Source organism: Corvus moneduloides, chromosome 5, assembly GCF_009650955.1.
Source record: "Corvus moneduloides isolate bCorMon1 chromosome 5, bCorMon1.pri, whole genome shotgun sequence".
NCBI classification, from domain to species: domain Eukaryota; kingdom Metazoa; phylum Chordata; class Aves; order Passeriformes; family Corvidae; genus Corvus; species Corvus moneduloides.
Genome location: NC_045480.1, coordinates 47,463,355 through 47,480,311, shown reverse-complemented (window position 1 = coordinate 47,480,311; position 16,957 = coordinate 47,463,355). Strand labels below are relative to the sequence as shown.

The 16,957-nt window shown below is 41.0% G+C and overlaps 1 long non-coding RNA gene across 2 annotated transcripts in view; it reads right to left on the bottom strand.

Annotated features, from left to right (window-relative positions):
* The window catches only part of LOC116443897, a 72,957-nt gene that overhangs the window by 23,358 nt on the left and 32,642 nt on the right, over positions 1–16,957 (bottom strand). The window contains exon 1 of one of the 2 annotated variants that reach the window (XR_004240091.1): positions 9,825–9,940. The exons of the other annotated variant lie outside the window; for it this stretch is intronic. This is a non-coding gene — a long non-coding RNA (uncharacterized LOC116443897). Of the gene's footprint in view, positions 1–9,824; positions 9,941–16,957 lie in introns of those variants that run through there. 2 annotated transcript variants of the gene reach the window in all.

Below are 16,957 nucleotides of genomic sequence, written 5' to 3'. Positions count from 1 at the left end.
TGTTAACTCATTCAGCACCCCTGCACTAGGCCCCCTTTCTAAGCCCTGCCTGAATAGTGTGATTATGCCGTGGCACCATTTTATTCTGAAGCTAGCAGAGCCATGTGAGGCATTAGTCACACCTTTCTGAAATGCAGTGGGAGCTGCTGTTGCCCAGGAACTCCTGCAGCACTGCTGAACAGGTGGGCCAAGAGGCTGCTGTTTCAGGGAGCTGAAAGATGCAATCACACAGATGACTTGCAGCATCTCACTCCCATGGCAGAGCTGAACCCTGACATCAACAGGAACAGGGAGACTTCCAGACACCAGAAACAAGAATTTGCCTCCGTCACAAGGAGGGGCTATTGAGTCAAAGCAACCATGCTGGGGCCAACAGGGTCTAAAAGACTGCATGGGATCAGCAAGGAAGATTTTTGTTCATCTTCATTTGCCTGAAGTTGGCCGGGATTTACTGAGGGGAGCTCAGTTTTAAAGACTTTCCCTAGTCCCTTGAACACACTGCTGGAAGCTCCCACAGTCCAGGGTGGTACTCCTTCAAAGTGAAAGAAATGTGGCACAACTGGGTGGCAGGGGCAAACGTCTTATTCCAGCTGTGTAAGTGCCACTGCAGGACATGCCCCCCTGAGAGTTCAACCATCCCACATACCCTTTTTGTCGTTCAGCCATTTTACAAAAGCCCAGCCAGAGTGTACCAAGGCTTACTACAAACCTGAACAGCGAGACTTTGAAGAAAGTCCTGGATTCCCATTAACCTACTCAGGCTTATCTACATTATTCAATATAAAAACATGCTTTCTTCTTAAAGCTGTGGCCTGGGGATCTCTGAATTTTGCAACTTGTAAACAAACATAAGGTAATTAAAATGAGGAAGAATGTGAGGCAGTTAAGAGTAAGGTAAAGTGTATCACAGAGCAAGTGGAAGAGCAAGAGCTTTGGAGAAATGTTGGATTTACTTAGTGAACAATTTGAACACTGAAGGCTTAAAGGCATTTTGCTTTTTTGTATGTAATGTTAGTCTACTGCATCAATAACCACAGAACTGGTTTCCTCATAATTCTTGTCTTTAAACCTTGTCTCTGCATCTCATCTTTAAACCACACCAAACTGACTTTTTTTTTACCCCAAAGTATGCAGTCCACTGACTGCAGTGCCTTGGAATCCCACCTATGCACTATTTTAAAATGTTTTGTAGACCTATATGGAAGATCAAGAGTAAGGAAATCTGGGATTTGAGATTAGGCCAGCAGAATTTTCCAGTTCATCTGCTGGCATAAAAAACTTCATTTATCTTCTGAAAAAATCTACTAATTTCCCATTGTCAGATAGCATGGCTGCAAATGAACACTGTTCCTCTGCAGTTGTTGAGCGCAGAGACTGCTGTATCCAGATTTGCAGACGCACAGCCAGATGGCTCCAAGTGGGATGCCCCATTGTGCAACCAATATGGGCTGGAAGAAAGGATGCATATTAGAGAAGAAAACCTAAAGGTTTCTTCAGAAGGAATTTCACTTGAGTGGCTACAATCCTGTTTCTCAGCTCAGAATGGGGAATGGGGTGAGAGGACAGGACCATGCAAGCCCATGAGGACCAACCCTGCCACTGGAAGTCCAGGATGACAGAAGCCTTTTCCAAAGTTTAGGCAGCAGCATATCACCACCACAAGCCCCTTCCTTCATAGGACAAAGAAGGACTTTCTCACTAACATACAAAATGTTATCACTTTGAGTGAGTATTCAACTACTGCAGTGCTGGTACAATTAGAATCTGCTGTAAAGGAGGAGGCAATGTGCCAGCTCATACAGCCTGACAAATCAAGGACAATTCCTTCTGGATTCCATCAGCTGAGGTTCAGAGATTGGCCACATGAAAACTGCCACTTACCAACCAACAAAAGGGTTATTTTTTCATGCTGATTTAAAACCCAGATGATCCCTCCAGAAGATTCATCATCAGTAATACTGAAGGAGTATAAAATAAATCTGAACCTCCTCCCTTCAGTGAGAAAGGAAATTTTGTCCTCCCAAGATTGTTATGGCGCTCCACTGTCATTCAGGATACCCAGACTCCCTGACTTTGGTCATTTGGCAAGGAGACATGAGTTGTTTAATTATTTCTCAAGAAGGAACAAAATGACAGAGGAGCATGCATTTGGAAGGCAGAAAGGCAGGACTTAATGACAAGTTTCCAAGTTGCTGAGCAAAATCTGCTTCCTGTGATAACTGCTTGCTGCTTTTTTAATATTATCTGTGATGTCAGAGACTGATCTGCACCTGCAGAGGCAAAGACACGAAGGACAGTAATTGCGTAAGTACTATTGCAGATTCTTCTTACTCTGGACACAGGGAGGGACTTAGTAAAAGGCAAAGCACAAACCAGTAAGACATGGAGTGCTGTTATCCATCAAACTAGCTTGTACCCAAGGTCTTGAAGGGCAGCAGCATCAGTGCAAGCAGTTTCAAAAGCCTCTGCTGTTTTGCATCATGAATGACAGCCTAAAATGAGGTCAGCTTTTGTCTGCAACAACTATTTTACCAGACTCCCAGACAGTTCCTCTCAGACTATGGGGTTTTATTAGATGGGTGCACAACACATGAAGTGTACCAAAGCTTATTACAAAGAACTTGGTCTCTATTTCTGTTACAGCTGAACCCAGTGTACTTTCATAAGTTTTGGTCTAAATGTCACATACGCACTGTAATAGAACAATATTCATTTCTCTAATAGCAGTTTGCACTCCAGTGTAGGAATGTAGGAAGTGAAAGGACACTATGAACAATCTTCAGAGACTGTTGAGGCCAAGATTTGCAGGGTGTGGTAATGCTCCAAACACAATTTTGATCCTTTCAGGCCACTGCCATGACACAAAAGTGTTAGAGCGTCAGTTCTACGCCTACCCTTCAACTACTTCCAAGACCAAGGCTCACACGTTCAGAATAGCAGAGAACTAACACAGGGTGAGTGTAGTATCTGTTCTGCCCCACTGAAAAGTAACACTTTCAGTTTAACTAAAAGCATTGAACTAGACTGTTATTGATGAAAAATACAATGTGTGTGACATGTAAAATGGTGGAACAAGTCTTTGACTTGCATTACTGCATCTGCTTAAAACAGCAAATGTAAAAGCTATGAATCCAGCAGTAAGGGAGAAGACTGTAATTCTATGAAGGCCAGGTGAAGGGCAGGTTACGGACAACAAGGAGCAATCCAATTTGGTTACACTAGCTAAGGTAAAATTTACAATGGCTATCAATCCTCATGGTTTAAGGCATAAACTGAGCACCATCTGGGGCCAGAAAGAAATTTCCCTCTGTGGTACACTATAACACAATTGGCTGCGTGTATTTCTTCCTCTGAATCATCACATATTGGTTACTGTCAGAGACAAGATACGAGGCTGTACGGATCACTGGTCTGTTCCACAGCAGCAATTTCTGTACCGTTCATTTTCTTCGCAGTCCTTACAGATTGCAATAATGTTATTAATGCTGCAGCAGTCATTTTCCAATATATGGTAATAGACTCTCTGATTCTGAAACAAACACCGATAGAAACTTAAATGACACCAACAACTAATCAAAAGCACTAGTCTACATTTTTATGGAGTCTGAGTGATTTACCAGTTCTGTTTTGGAAAACAAATATCCCAATCTAATTACTTGTATTTTTGAATTACATATCAAGCACATTATCTAGCATTCAATTTAACAATAGCAATAGTATGAAGAAAAAAAGCACCAATGATGTTTAAAACAGTAATTTGGAATTCAGCTTTGAATTTATTTTAAAGAAAAGAAGTAAGTATTGTCTTCCTGACTGAGATTTATTAACACTCCCCCTTTCCATTATCTGAACATTTCACTTGCCCTAAAGCACATCTGTAAAGACAGTGAGAGACTGCACGCATTTTCTATATCCATAAATTACAGAAGCTGCTCTGAGCTACTCATCTATCAAGACAATTTTGCATAAGAGTAAGACCAACCTGAAAAGTATCCATCTAAAAGAGAATACAGAAAATAATTAGTAAAAGCATGTAGTATGCAGACCTAATTTGCCTTACCAAGAACATTCTTTACCCAAAGCTTTCTAATAGGGTGTGACAGAACACAGGGAAGCAAACCAAAGCCCAAACAACACTTCTGGGTATCAAAACAAAGAATTTGATGTATCAGTAACATGCTGTTGTATACACACACAACTATAACAAATGCAGTAAAGAGGATATGGATAATTTCATGACACCTTCTGTGTTGAATAAGTTATGCCAGGTAATATTTTCCAATTAATAACATTATGTCATGTATTTTATGGGTTATCATATCTGCTGTAGCTTGCCTACATGTATCAGAATTTTGTTTCCATGAACATGTAGTGTGCACCTGTGGAAGGACAGAAGACGTGTATGTAACATAGTATGTGATTAACCTAAAGCTGAAGTGTATAGAACAAAATTGAGGACAAAATGTAAGCAGGAGTTTTACAAGGAAAGATTTTGCCACCACAGAGCCCAGTTTCTGTATCTTAACCTTTCTACTTCCATAGGCAATTGAAAAATGAATAAATGCTGAGAAAGCAGATAGCAAGACTAAGAACAGAGACTCTTCTAGGTTGCATAAAATACACAACATGACTTAGCTGAACAGAAAGAGGGAAACAGTACTTGTATGAGATAAAAGAAAGACGCACACTCAAACATTTAATGCCAATCACATGCTTATCCTAAAGCGAAGACAAATACTGCATTGCTACGTTCAGAGCTGGCTGAAAGGAAGAAAGACAGAGCTTTCATGTGCAGAAAAATGTCCCTTCTTCTCTGCAATCTGCATTTCAGAAATAATAAAATACCCTGGGTTCCCCCAGGTTCTCTCTCTTGAGCTATCTCTGCAAAGGCCACTGTTTTCCTTTGTTTTGTAACATGTTTTTGTGAAGATGAAACTACAGGTTTCTAAGCCTATCAGGCAAGTTGTTGGGTTTCTTTTCCTCCTCACCAAAACAGAAATCTTCTCTGGAAAGAAGAGTACTTCAGCTCTGTTCTGACTTATGCAAATAGAAGAGAAAATGATATGGAAGCAGCTGTAACACATGATATGAGAATACTTTAGGCTTGATTTCCCCACAGTCAAATGAAGAATGTCTTATGAAACAAGGGAAGGAAAATGAAACACACTAGAGTAGAAAATTAACAGCCATTTTTTATAAAGTTATTTCCAGCTAGAAAACAGTGTTTTGTATCAACAGTTCCATCTCCCAGCCCCAAGGAACCCAACTAAAATTTCTTGGCCACCCACACTGTACGCAGTAGGCAAGACTTTCAAAACTGGGTGTCTGTCCGACTCACATCTGCATGATGTACAGATACTTAAGTGCCCTGATTTTCTTAAATGCTGAGCATCTAGTAGTCCTCTACAGATTAGAACAAGAACGGCTGGGTAATCATCAGGGAGAGAATAAAAAAAAAAAAAAAATATAAATTGCACTTATTTGGAAGACTAACTTTTAATCTTCTCTTTTAAAAAAGTTATCTTGGTTTATATAATTTCACTTAAACTGAAAGGGAATCTGTTTGGAGTCTGTCTGTACAACTTTCTATCGGTTGCAAAAATACCTGCTGAATAGAGACAGGCAGTGCCTGTTTCAAGTGTGAGCACATTTTCCCCACCACAGAATTCCTAGCTCTTGTGGACACAGAGAACAAGAGACCAGAATTAGAATCATACCTAATTTTCTGGCAATCAGTACCAATAAGATGCAGAGCACACTCCCCAAATATGCACTTTAAACGTTTAGTGGTGTCACAGACTTATATTAAACCTTCTATTTCAAACATCACTGTTTCTCACACAGGTGAACCACTGTTCTTTAGACTTCCATACAATCAGCCTAGAAAGAGGAAAGATTCTGATCACTGCATTTTTTCATCATAACAACATTTTTGCTCGATGATACAAATAGAAAAAAACCCTGAACTTTCTTTTATCTCTTTTTCTTTTTTTTTTTAATCGCATAGCAAGTAGATTTCACAAGAAGGTTAGTAATGAAACCCTAAAAATAACATTTACAGGATTAAAGTCAAAACCTGGAAAGGCAACAAATCATCTACTGTAAACACAAGGAAATTGAGGGCCATTTAAGTGAGGCAACATCTTTGATCCGCTGTCTCTCAACACCATAGAGATCTGAGTAAACACACAGAAACACATTGTATGTCCCCTCAGGAAACTGAAATACAGTTAATCAAGAAATAGATTTTTGCCTTTTGATCCTTCTAATAATTCTCCCTCTTTCTCACTGACATGTACACAGAGTGATAAGAGAATGAAGGGTTTAGGTCATTGTCGCTAAAGGCATTATTTTCTACAATACTTCCCTCCCACGGTGCTATGAAGAGCTTTCAGCTCTTGTCTGTCCTCACTGCATATTATCCTTCTCATACACACATTGATAGTTACAAACAAGGAATGTGGTTGACCTGGCAACAGGATGTTCATTTCCTATTTTATCCACCATTTCTTTTAATAACATTAGTCTCGGCTAAGTAGAGAAGAGTTCTAGCATTGCACAGTTTTACATGTGTCTAGTTATACCAAGTACAAATAACAATCCCCAAACCACTCCATGTTGTGAGATACACTTCACTTCAAGAACATGCTTCTGCCAAACAGGAAAACAGACCAACAAAATCAAAACCTTCTGCCTAACTTGTATAATTCAGTATTACTTTAGTACTTTTTTCCCCCAATATGCTTACCTAGAATCAAAAGGATCCAGAATTATACCCTGAAAAGAAGTTTCTGGGCAGGAAGGGGTCTTGTGAGAGGAAGGAAAAAAGGACTCTTTAGACTAGGGAAAGCAAGTGACCTGTCCAGGACAGACTGATATATATGAGAAATCTCTGACCAATCCAAAGGTCCAAAGAGACTACAGCGTTGTAAGTAAAGGAAGACCATATCCAATCTCTCCCAGCCTTGAAAAGTAAGAGGAACATTGGTATCTGAAAGTCTTCATTTGGGATGTCTAACCTGAGGTAAATTTGCAAGGCCTTGATTTTTCAGAAAGGGTGATACGCATCATCTGAAAACGTAAGCCTGTATTTAATGAAGCTCTTGAAAAACACAGCAAAACAGGAAGCTGAACCCATGTTCCCATTCTGCTATGATGATTAGTTTGCTCATATTCTGTATCAACCCCTGGAGGAGGCTTGAGGGGAGAGCTCATGGCAGTCTGCAACTTCCTCGTGAGGGGAAGCAGAAGGGCAGGCACTGATCTCTTCTCCGTTGTGACCAATGACAGGATCCAAGGGAATGGCCTGAAGCTGTGCCCAGGGAAGTTTAGGTTGGATATTAAGAAAAGGTTTTTCACCCAGAGGGTGTTTGGGCACTGGAACAGGCTCCCCAGGGAAGTGGTCATGGCACCTGTTCCAGAAACATTTGGACAACGCTCTCAGGAAAATGGTGTGATTATTGGAATTGTCCTGTGCAGGGCCAAGAGTTGGACTTTGATGGTGCTTGTGAGTTCATTCCAACTTAGGAAATTCTATGATTTTTTTATAGCTCTAATGATTCAATTTGAACGTGCCATATGATTCTATGGTCTCCGTGAGAAAGACAGTATCAAGATGCAGTCAGTTGTGCCACAGGCAGCCTGCGCCACATCTTCAGCTTAATTTCTCCAAATAAGCAGCACTACAGATAAGCTCTGATGACTATCACGAGTGCCACCCTGCTCACAAGACATTCAAACCCTTGCAAGAGTATCTCTGCAAGGTTTATAGACAAAACCATGAAACACATTGCAACTCTCCTCTTCTAAATGAAGACGGTGGCGATCCTCAAGGCTGTTTGTGGAAGCTGCTGTTGTGGGTACATAATGGTTGCCTACACAGTAACACAGCACAAGCATCTAACTTTGTACAAAATACTTAAGAGAATTCAGTCCTTTTTGGCCCAAAGTACTTAGCAATCAGAATAAACATTTTATTTTGTTTGATTACTCCCCCAATTCTTTCTAGTTAAATCAGGCTGTTACACGTATTTTTGATATACATAGTGAAGAAATGTAAAATCCAACAACGTATATTCCTTTAAACTGAAATTTTGCATCACCAAGTTCTTGCAAAAGCGCATTAAAAGACAACTAATTTGAAGGAAGTGTTTGCCAGGAAAGGCTGGAACACAGCCAGAAAGCTAGACTTTACAAAGATTTTAATAGCTATGAAATGTTTGGTACTTTGTGCTGAAATTAGTGAACAGGCTAATTTTTTCTCTGTAGGAGGCTACACTCAAAAACCTGCAGGTGTGAGACCTGAGTGTACGAGTATGCTTGCCTACACCTGAAGCCATTTCCCCACCACACAGTTTGAGCATCACTGCACTGTTCAGGAGCATCGAGGAGTAGCGTGTCTGTAAGTCAGGATTTTAAGTAGTATCAGCAGCATATTGTGATGAACGTGCACCACATCAGTTCACACTCCTGCCTGCCTCTAGACTACGGCGTCTGTTCTTCTCAGAGATAATGATTGAATTTGATGGCTGTATCCTCCAGAGCCTCCTCCCTCCAGCATTGCTTCACACCTGAACAAACCCAAGTGTGAAATGCTTCCACTCTGATTGGGTAGCAGTTAGAATACCATCTTCACAGGGTATAAAAAACATTCAAGACAGCAAAAGTTCAGTCTCTGTATGTAGTGACTCAGTAGGTCCATAGCAACTACATAAAAAATATCCTCAGTTTTTGCATTAGCAACATTACTTTTACCACAATATCTACCAGACTACCCACGGGCTCCCTTGCTAGACAGCGCTTTCCAAATAAGACACAATGCTGGCACTAAGTAAGCCTATGTGTTATCAAAACCAATCCTGAAATAGCTACAATGCATAGTTGGTAAGTTCTTACCAACATTTATCACCAGAAATCTCCCATAGGAATTAATAAAAAAATGTTCACAGTACACAAAAATTGTTAATTGATAAGGAAAATCTAACTTGCAATTACTGGCCCAGTCCTAAACTAGCTTGATACAGAACCGCAATAAAATTGTTTTCCCTTAGCATGAAAGTTCATGTCTTACATTCTTGTCAGTCCAGAAGAAAACTGATACAGAAAAAACCCTTGCAGATACCTCACCATCCTATTCTGGACAGAAGAAAGTTCTCTGCATGTTACTGACATAGGACACACCTGCACTAATCTGGAATTTTTGCAGGGCCTTATTAATAAAACTCATTGCTAAAATGTCAAAAAAAGCACGTTTGACCGAAAGGCATATCCAGTCCTTTCCCAATGTACTGCTGGTGATGAGACTGTCTGCTCAGCACCTTTATGACCATTTTAGCAGCAGCCAGTGTTAGCACACAGGTTCAAAAATAATTTTTTATTCAGCTGAGTCAGATAAGGAGGCAGGGCTTGTAGAAAAGCCTGGAGGGCTTCCTTGCAGCCAGAACAGTTACCCAGCTATACACATCTTGCCAGTGGGAGCACCTCAGGGGGTAAATCTGGGACAGCACTTCTGGTACCCCCAAGAGTGGCAGGTGCATTCTGTCCTTTGGCCAGTTCATAGGAGCATCCACATGTTGTGCAAATGGCACTGTCACTCTGCACTGCTCCACTCATTCTGTATACACCATCAGACAGGTACTAACAGTCTTCAGGGTTCTCTTAAGGACTCTCTGACATTCCTGACGTATGATGGGATTTGTAGGTTGCCTGTACTAAGCCAAAATTTCTGCTGCCTTTCAAGGGACAAAGTGGGTGCCAAATACAGAACTCAGGAATGCCCAATGCTCACAAGACCATCCCACCAGATACAACACAGGTATACTCACTGTGAATATGTCTGAAATACTTCTGACTGATCAGACATGTTCACTGTTGCCTGTGAGAATGTTTTCTCTTGGCTCAGCACACTAAGAAATGGTAGGATTTCTGCTGCCACCCCAGAGATTCAGATGCTGCTACCACTGCTGGTAGGGGAATAGGTGGTGCTGCACTGTAACTTCCCTTTTCAGCAACAGTCCCTTCCTCATAGCTTACCTCATGCCTTCCCAGCCACCACCCCTTGTTAGAACAAGAAAAGGAGGGAGCATGCCACTCCCTCAGCTGCATTTCTTGATGAGGCACCTCCCTTTCTACTCTAGGGAAAATAAAGGAGTAAATAAGGCAAAAACATGGGCTCTCTGTGCTGGCCTGCTCATCTTGTTAGGGAAGAAGATGATACAGCTGTTCCTCCCAACACCTGCTTTTATCCAGGTGTGAGAAAGAAAACTGGTCATCAGAAACATGGATCCCTACTGAGCAAGGGAAATTAATTCATCTACGCATCTACCTGATTCACCTTTTTCCATATGTCCTCAGGAAAACAAAGGACAATGATTTCTATAGGCTCCAATTAGTTATTACAATATTTTTAAGCCACTGCTGCAGTTTTCAACAACAGAAACCTCTCAGTTTTACCTACGACTGCCCCAAGAAATTCTTAGCTGCAGTCTGGAATCTTTGCTCCTGGACAGCAGCAGCTCCTGCTGAATGCAGACCATCAGCTACAGGAACAGGTCAGGAGCAAGTCCTTCCAAAGTACTAGGATTTAGCAACAGGCTAGAGAATTCAGAGTTAGCTAACTACCATAGCAGAAGATATTTTTGTTTAGTCAATTGCTAGCTAATTGCAGCTAATAATTTATAACCCTTTAGTATTATCTGTTCTTATAAAAGAATTTCTTTATATGTGATAGCTATCACTGTCCGTAAATTTAGTACTTTAGCATAGCACTTCTTTTATGATTTTCCTACTTAGAGAAAGATTTGTACAGAATTTTTTAGGGCAAAGGGAAGGGTACTTCATAAATGGTCTCTATCCCTCCTATAATCTCCTCATTCAAAATGCAGGATTGAACAGCATTTGGAGTCTCTTTAGCACTTAGCCCTAAAGATAGTTTTTTTAATAGTCACAAAATCCATGCAGGAGACAGGTGAACTAAAATATTTAATGGGTGGCTTGCATTGGTGGCTTGAATTCTACTGAGTTCCAGAGGGACCAGGTGGTTTTACATTCTATACCAAAACTTCTGTTGAAGGTGGTTTAGAATTTCCATTTCAATCAGTGCATAGCTTTTATCAGTGCTCTTTCCAAAACCACATCCATTATATGGGGAAACTAGATCATATAAACTTGATTTCAAGATGTTAACTCATTGTCTGGGAAAGGCAAGCCTCTATGAACTTACACAGATTACTCTGTAGTATCAGTAACAGACTACTATGTAATCCTCAGTATCGTCTCCTATCCAAAATTTTTTTTCAAATAAACCACATTTTATAAAGAAGTTGGAACTGGAGATTTAGGGTAACTTTGTGCAACGTTTTTGTTAAGGAAATTAACACCTTGGTGCTTTCTTTGTGGAGTTTTGGGTTTGAAATCTCTCAAGGGGGGCACTTTGGAAGGCTAGTCATTGTTTAATTAGTACTCGTCTCAACCAGCATCTGGAGTTTAAGATTCACGAGTAGGTATATATTCAAGAAATTCTCAGAGGAATTAACTACCAGTAATTGAATATGCAAAATGCAGAAAATGGCTCATCCTACCTCACTTCAGCTTCTTCAGAGATTTTCTTCTTTTAAATTGGCAAAAACAAATGCAAAGTAAGCAGGACTGCATGCTCTTCTTCTACCTCCATGCCTAAAGAGAATAATCCAGAGGCAACTATAAAATCACTTTCTTTTTCAGTTCCCAAACTCAACACAGGCACAGTTAAGAACATATGCAGGTAAGGTATGCTCTGAAGACAACCATTAACCAGTAATACCATTAACTAGGAAAGTTCAGTAAGGTCCTACTTAGGAGTGCATACAGCTGGTCTGGGTATCAAAACTGTTAGGGACTAACATCTGCTCAGAACCCTGGAAAAATCAGGATCCTGCACACAGATTTGGAAGCAAAGCTTAAGTATCAGTTCAGCCATGTGGAGGTTTTCTCAGCTTCTAAAGAAACCACCCTCCCTAACAGACTATGATTGTTTAGTCAGCCCACAATTGCTACTTGTTAGAACAGCATCTAGACAACAGGTGGAAACGAACATTTAGTAGGGAGACTTGGGTGGAAAAAAGAAATTTGCCACTCACCAATTACTAGCTGATCTGAACTATTACTTCAAGGACTTTAAAGGACTCCATCCGATTGATTCTTTAGAGATGTTAGGCAAAACTAAGCCAAAACACTGCACTAAAAATTACAGGTCGCTTATTCTGATTCGCTACTGCCTTACAACAAATTCCTTTTTTTTTCTTAATAACTGCAGTTTTGGTTATGGATGGCTGTTTCAATCCATGGGAAAGCAAGCTGTTCTGTATAGGTTACCGTATTGCTGGGAGTAGTGATAGGGGTCCAGCTCCTGCTTCACCTCACCTCTGGCAAGAACAGCTATGCTGGCAACTACTCCTGCCCCACTGAGCAAGAAAAGAGTTGGAGTATGTAGGCAGCAGTTACCTGGAGAGGGAAGGAAGGGTTGCTTACATCAGTGCTTCTCCTCTCCCTACACCAGCAATGGCATTCCTGTCCTGGCCTTCATCCTCAGAGCAGAGAATCACAACTTTGCCTTCACATCTGAGATGCCTTAAGCTGAGATGTGGCTCAAAGCAAGACAGCTCAAGGAACAGTATACTGAAAGCATTAATTTTTGTATTTTATATTAATATGTAGACGTACACAAACAGACCAACAATTTCTAGTTAAAAGTTGTCTATGGCATCTAACAAACTCATTGTTATGCTGAGAGCGGCCATGATGAGGAATCTCTCTCTTTAATTCACAACAATCCTGAAGAATAAAGTCATCCAACATCCAGGGAAACATCAGCTCCAATATTCTTAGCAAAATTAATTTATATCAGTTGCAAGTAATTTTATTTTCTGGGAAAATAATTCCATTTGTATCATGCCAAAGACAACGGAAGGCCACAGGTATTCCTCAAGTAGACTGGTTCTTTCCCTTCTGAAATGAGACGAGTCAATAAGAAACTAATTAGAAAGCCAAGGAGAGTTGCCCAAGTGGGGATACAGACTACAAGATGTATTTGCACCATCACCTTTTGCCTCTGTAGATGTAAATTCAGTATTCCATGTCCCAGGCCACTTGCTGCCTAAGGAAATGTCATTAAATCCTGAGTGAGCCCAGGAAAACTAGGAAGGGAAGACGGGAATGCCAGTTGCGCAGCTTTTAAACAAATCCTTATCAGATCACTCTCAGAGCCCAACACTTGTTCTCTCTTGCTTTATTAGCTGCAGGTAAGGTGAATTTACCAGGAAATAGCTATGGATAAGAGGAAAATATTGATAACAGAACAAAATATATAAAATCCTGGAGACCCAGCTGGTGGGGGTACCCGGCCTACTTTCGTATTCAGCAAACAGGAAGGCTTTTCCTCCTGCTCACACAAGCTCCCCTCCCCAAACAACCCTCCATGGCAGGTATCTAATTAACAATGCTGGCACTGGCGTGGAGGATGAGCCTGCCTCTGAGTTCAGCTCTGCCCCATAGCAGAGGCATGCTTTATTACTAATGGAACGGTTTGTTGCTGAGCATGGAATAGAAAGAGATTTCATCTGCATATATATGTATGTCTTTGATAGTAGAAGAAAAACCATCAAAACCCACTGTTGCAGGTCTACACAAAGAGCCTCACACCTAAATACCAGAAATGAACAGGAGAGAAATTCAGTAATACTGTGGTGTAACTAGGAAATGGTAATGAGAGTGTACTTATTCTCATGGAATAAAAACATTAGTGTGCCAAAAGCATACACAGTATTTTAGCAATCACAATCAAGCAGAATCAGAGCCCTGAAGATGCTGCATTCTAATAGAACCATGTATTAACAAATATATCATTAAACCAAATATTTAACCTGCACATGAGAAATGTCACCAAAGCAAGCTTTGGTTTTCTTTCATTCTGGAATTTCTACTTGCTGAGAAAAAAAATGTACCCCAGGGCACAATTCCTGTTGTTCCCCTCTACTTCCATTCATGCCCACCCATATCAGTTCCTGCCCCTTTTTTTATTCCGCCCATCTTGCTTGTTCCTGCTCTCTAATACCCTTGGTTCAATCTCAGCACTTCTTGTCCCCATCCTGCCTGCTAACTCTTCTCCCATGCACCAAGCGTTGGTCCCCCTTCCGCCTGCAAAGACCCTCCCCTACTTTCTCTTCCACCAACTTTCCCTCCACCACGCTTTCCAGCTCCTACCCCTCCTTCCTTGCTCTCCCCAGTTCCCCAGGCCTCTCCTGGGGTTCCTGCACCCAATCCCCCCCACCCCGACCCTGCATGCAGTCATGTCAGCTTTCCTTCAGGCTGCAATGGCACGAGCTCCGCGAAGACAAAGGGAAAATCAGTCCTGGCACTGCACAGTGCTGGAACGGGAAGAGATGATAAACAGAGAGCAAACAACTCAGACCCCAAAGTCCTAAGTGTATTCAGTTGAGCAGGCATCAAAACCACCTGAGGGAACAGAGGTTGCTGCACGGACACAGAACCTCTACAGCCCCAGAGCAAAGTGCACAAACGTACCGAGGCTTACAGCTCCTACTTAAACATGTACTTCCCTGCCCCCCAAACCTAAAGCTGGTCAGAATACTGAACACCTCTGTGAATCTTGTACTCATCCATTAGGTTTTGACAAGTCTGCTTTGCTGTGCAGGCTAGCTTGGATTTTCAGAGGCTCGCAAACTGACCAAAAATGGAGAGCTTAACATAGCTGTATGCAGACTTGGATGGATGCCCTGACAAATTTCAAGTCTCTGCTTGAAAACTAGCTAGAGCTTCAAAAGCAAAACAAGTATGCATTAATTTCAAGATAGGCAAAACATCCTTACTCCTTAACCTTGTTCTCAGAAATGGACAAACTTGAAACTCTCCCACAATGCCACCTAACTGAGGCAGATGCTTGGCTTGAAGAAATTAATCCCAAATGCTTATAATTTGAAAATGTGTATACAATTTAAAATGAGGTCTCACACACACAAGCAAATCAAAAGAAGGAATCAATTCACTACTTCCCATGGGCAGGCAGGTGTTCAGCCACCTCCAGGTGAGCAGGGCCCCATCACACATAATGGTGACTTGGGCAGACAAATGCCATCACTCCAAACGCATCCCCCACTTCCTCCTTCCTTCCCCCACCTTATATACTGAGCATGATGTGACATGGGCTGGAATATCCCTTTGGTCAGTTTGGATCACCTGTCCTGGCTGTGTCCCCTCCTAGCCTCCTATGCACCCCCAACTTCCTTGCCAGTGTCTCCATACAGAAAGCAGAGAAGGCCTTGGCTCTGTGTAAGCCCTGTTCAGCAATAACAAAAACATCTCTGTATTATCAACTCTGTTTTCAGCACAAATCCAAAACAAAGCCCTGTACTAGCAGCCACTGTGAAGAAAATTAACTCCACCCCAGTTGAAGAGCAGCACAGTGGCTTTTGCTTTCCCTGTTAAGCTGTCTTTATCTCAACCCACGAGTTTTCTAGCTTTTACCCTCCTGATTTTCTCCAAGCAGCTGTGTGGGGCTTAGCTGGTGGCTGGGGTTAATCCATGACAGGAAAGCACCAGATTACACTATCTTCACTCATAATTAGAACACACACACTCATCTTTTTAATTGCTTTTTCCACTTTCTTGCTGTTACACCTACTGTAAACCTCACCCTTGAAAACTCAGCCATTGGTTTATGTCAACACTCTTTTGTCCTGCTGGGGGAACAGGCCAGCCCACTAGGTATTTAAACAGATTCAGTGACCAGCTTTTCAAGAAGGCACAGACTGTGATTCCTATCAAAGATTCTCTGTATTTCTTCTCTCAGCTTTCTTCAAAATATTGAAAGGGTTATTCAGAAGATAAAGCATGTAAAGATAACTATATGTGGTCAAATGTAGCAAACAACTTGAAACAGTAAGAAACTAAACAAGGGTATGTTTCCTTCTTGTTCAACATTCCCGTGACAATTCATTCTGAGGATTCTTGGCTCACCACTGACATTAGTATGATTTGATGGTGCTTAAAACAGTGCACAAATGGTTTCTCCATTCCAAAACTGGACCTGATTATTTTGCCTGTCTCCTCTTCTGAGGAATGAACATCAGAGAAAAGATGTAAAAACAATTTAAGAAGTCATCTGTGTATGTCACATGCATATCTTTGTCATCCAGGTCTCCACAGAGCAAGAATTCTCATCAAGAGTTACTAGAATTGTGAGGTTATTCACCAACAAGGTTTCTTTGATGGAAAAGGCATGTTACAGTAATCCAAAGTTCCCATTGGTGTTTATTTTAATGTGAAAAGGTCCATCTTAGGTTACTTTCCAAACAAGCAAAAAAAAGGTTAGCAGGCATGCTTGTGCTTCCAACCAGTCCTCCAAGACCTTCATATTATCATTGTTATTATTATTAAGGGTGATTTCCCCTGACTATCAGTCAAACCTATGGTGTAAGGCAAAGCTGAACTGCCACACAATTTTTTGCATATGAACTGTGCCAGACATTCTCAAGAATAGCACTGGAATATTTTTAAAGCTGTTACATCCCAGTATTCTTCTCCTTCAATAATGTCAGAATAAATCTCAAAAGTCATGATTCAGCCTCTGAAACCAGTTGATGTCTTTACCAGAACAGAAAAGGTACTTCAAAATGGGTCATATAGATCAATACATCCATTAGGTCACAAGAACCTGATCATAACTTTCTATTGTAAAGGATCGCATGAGTTTAAATAGCCTAAAAACAAACAAAAATTACCAAAGATTTACCTCATTATCTTTCTGAGGCAGTTTCTGTTCAAACAATATAGGATATTTCAGCAACCTCTACAGTTCTGTGAAGGTTACGAAGATTCTGTGAAAGTAGTGCAAATAAAAAAATAAATGAATAAAACATTTCCAGTAACATGGAATTCTCTTTACTCAAACTTTCCTTAGTCA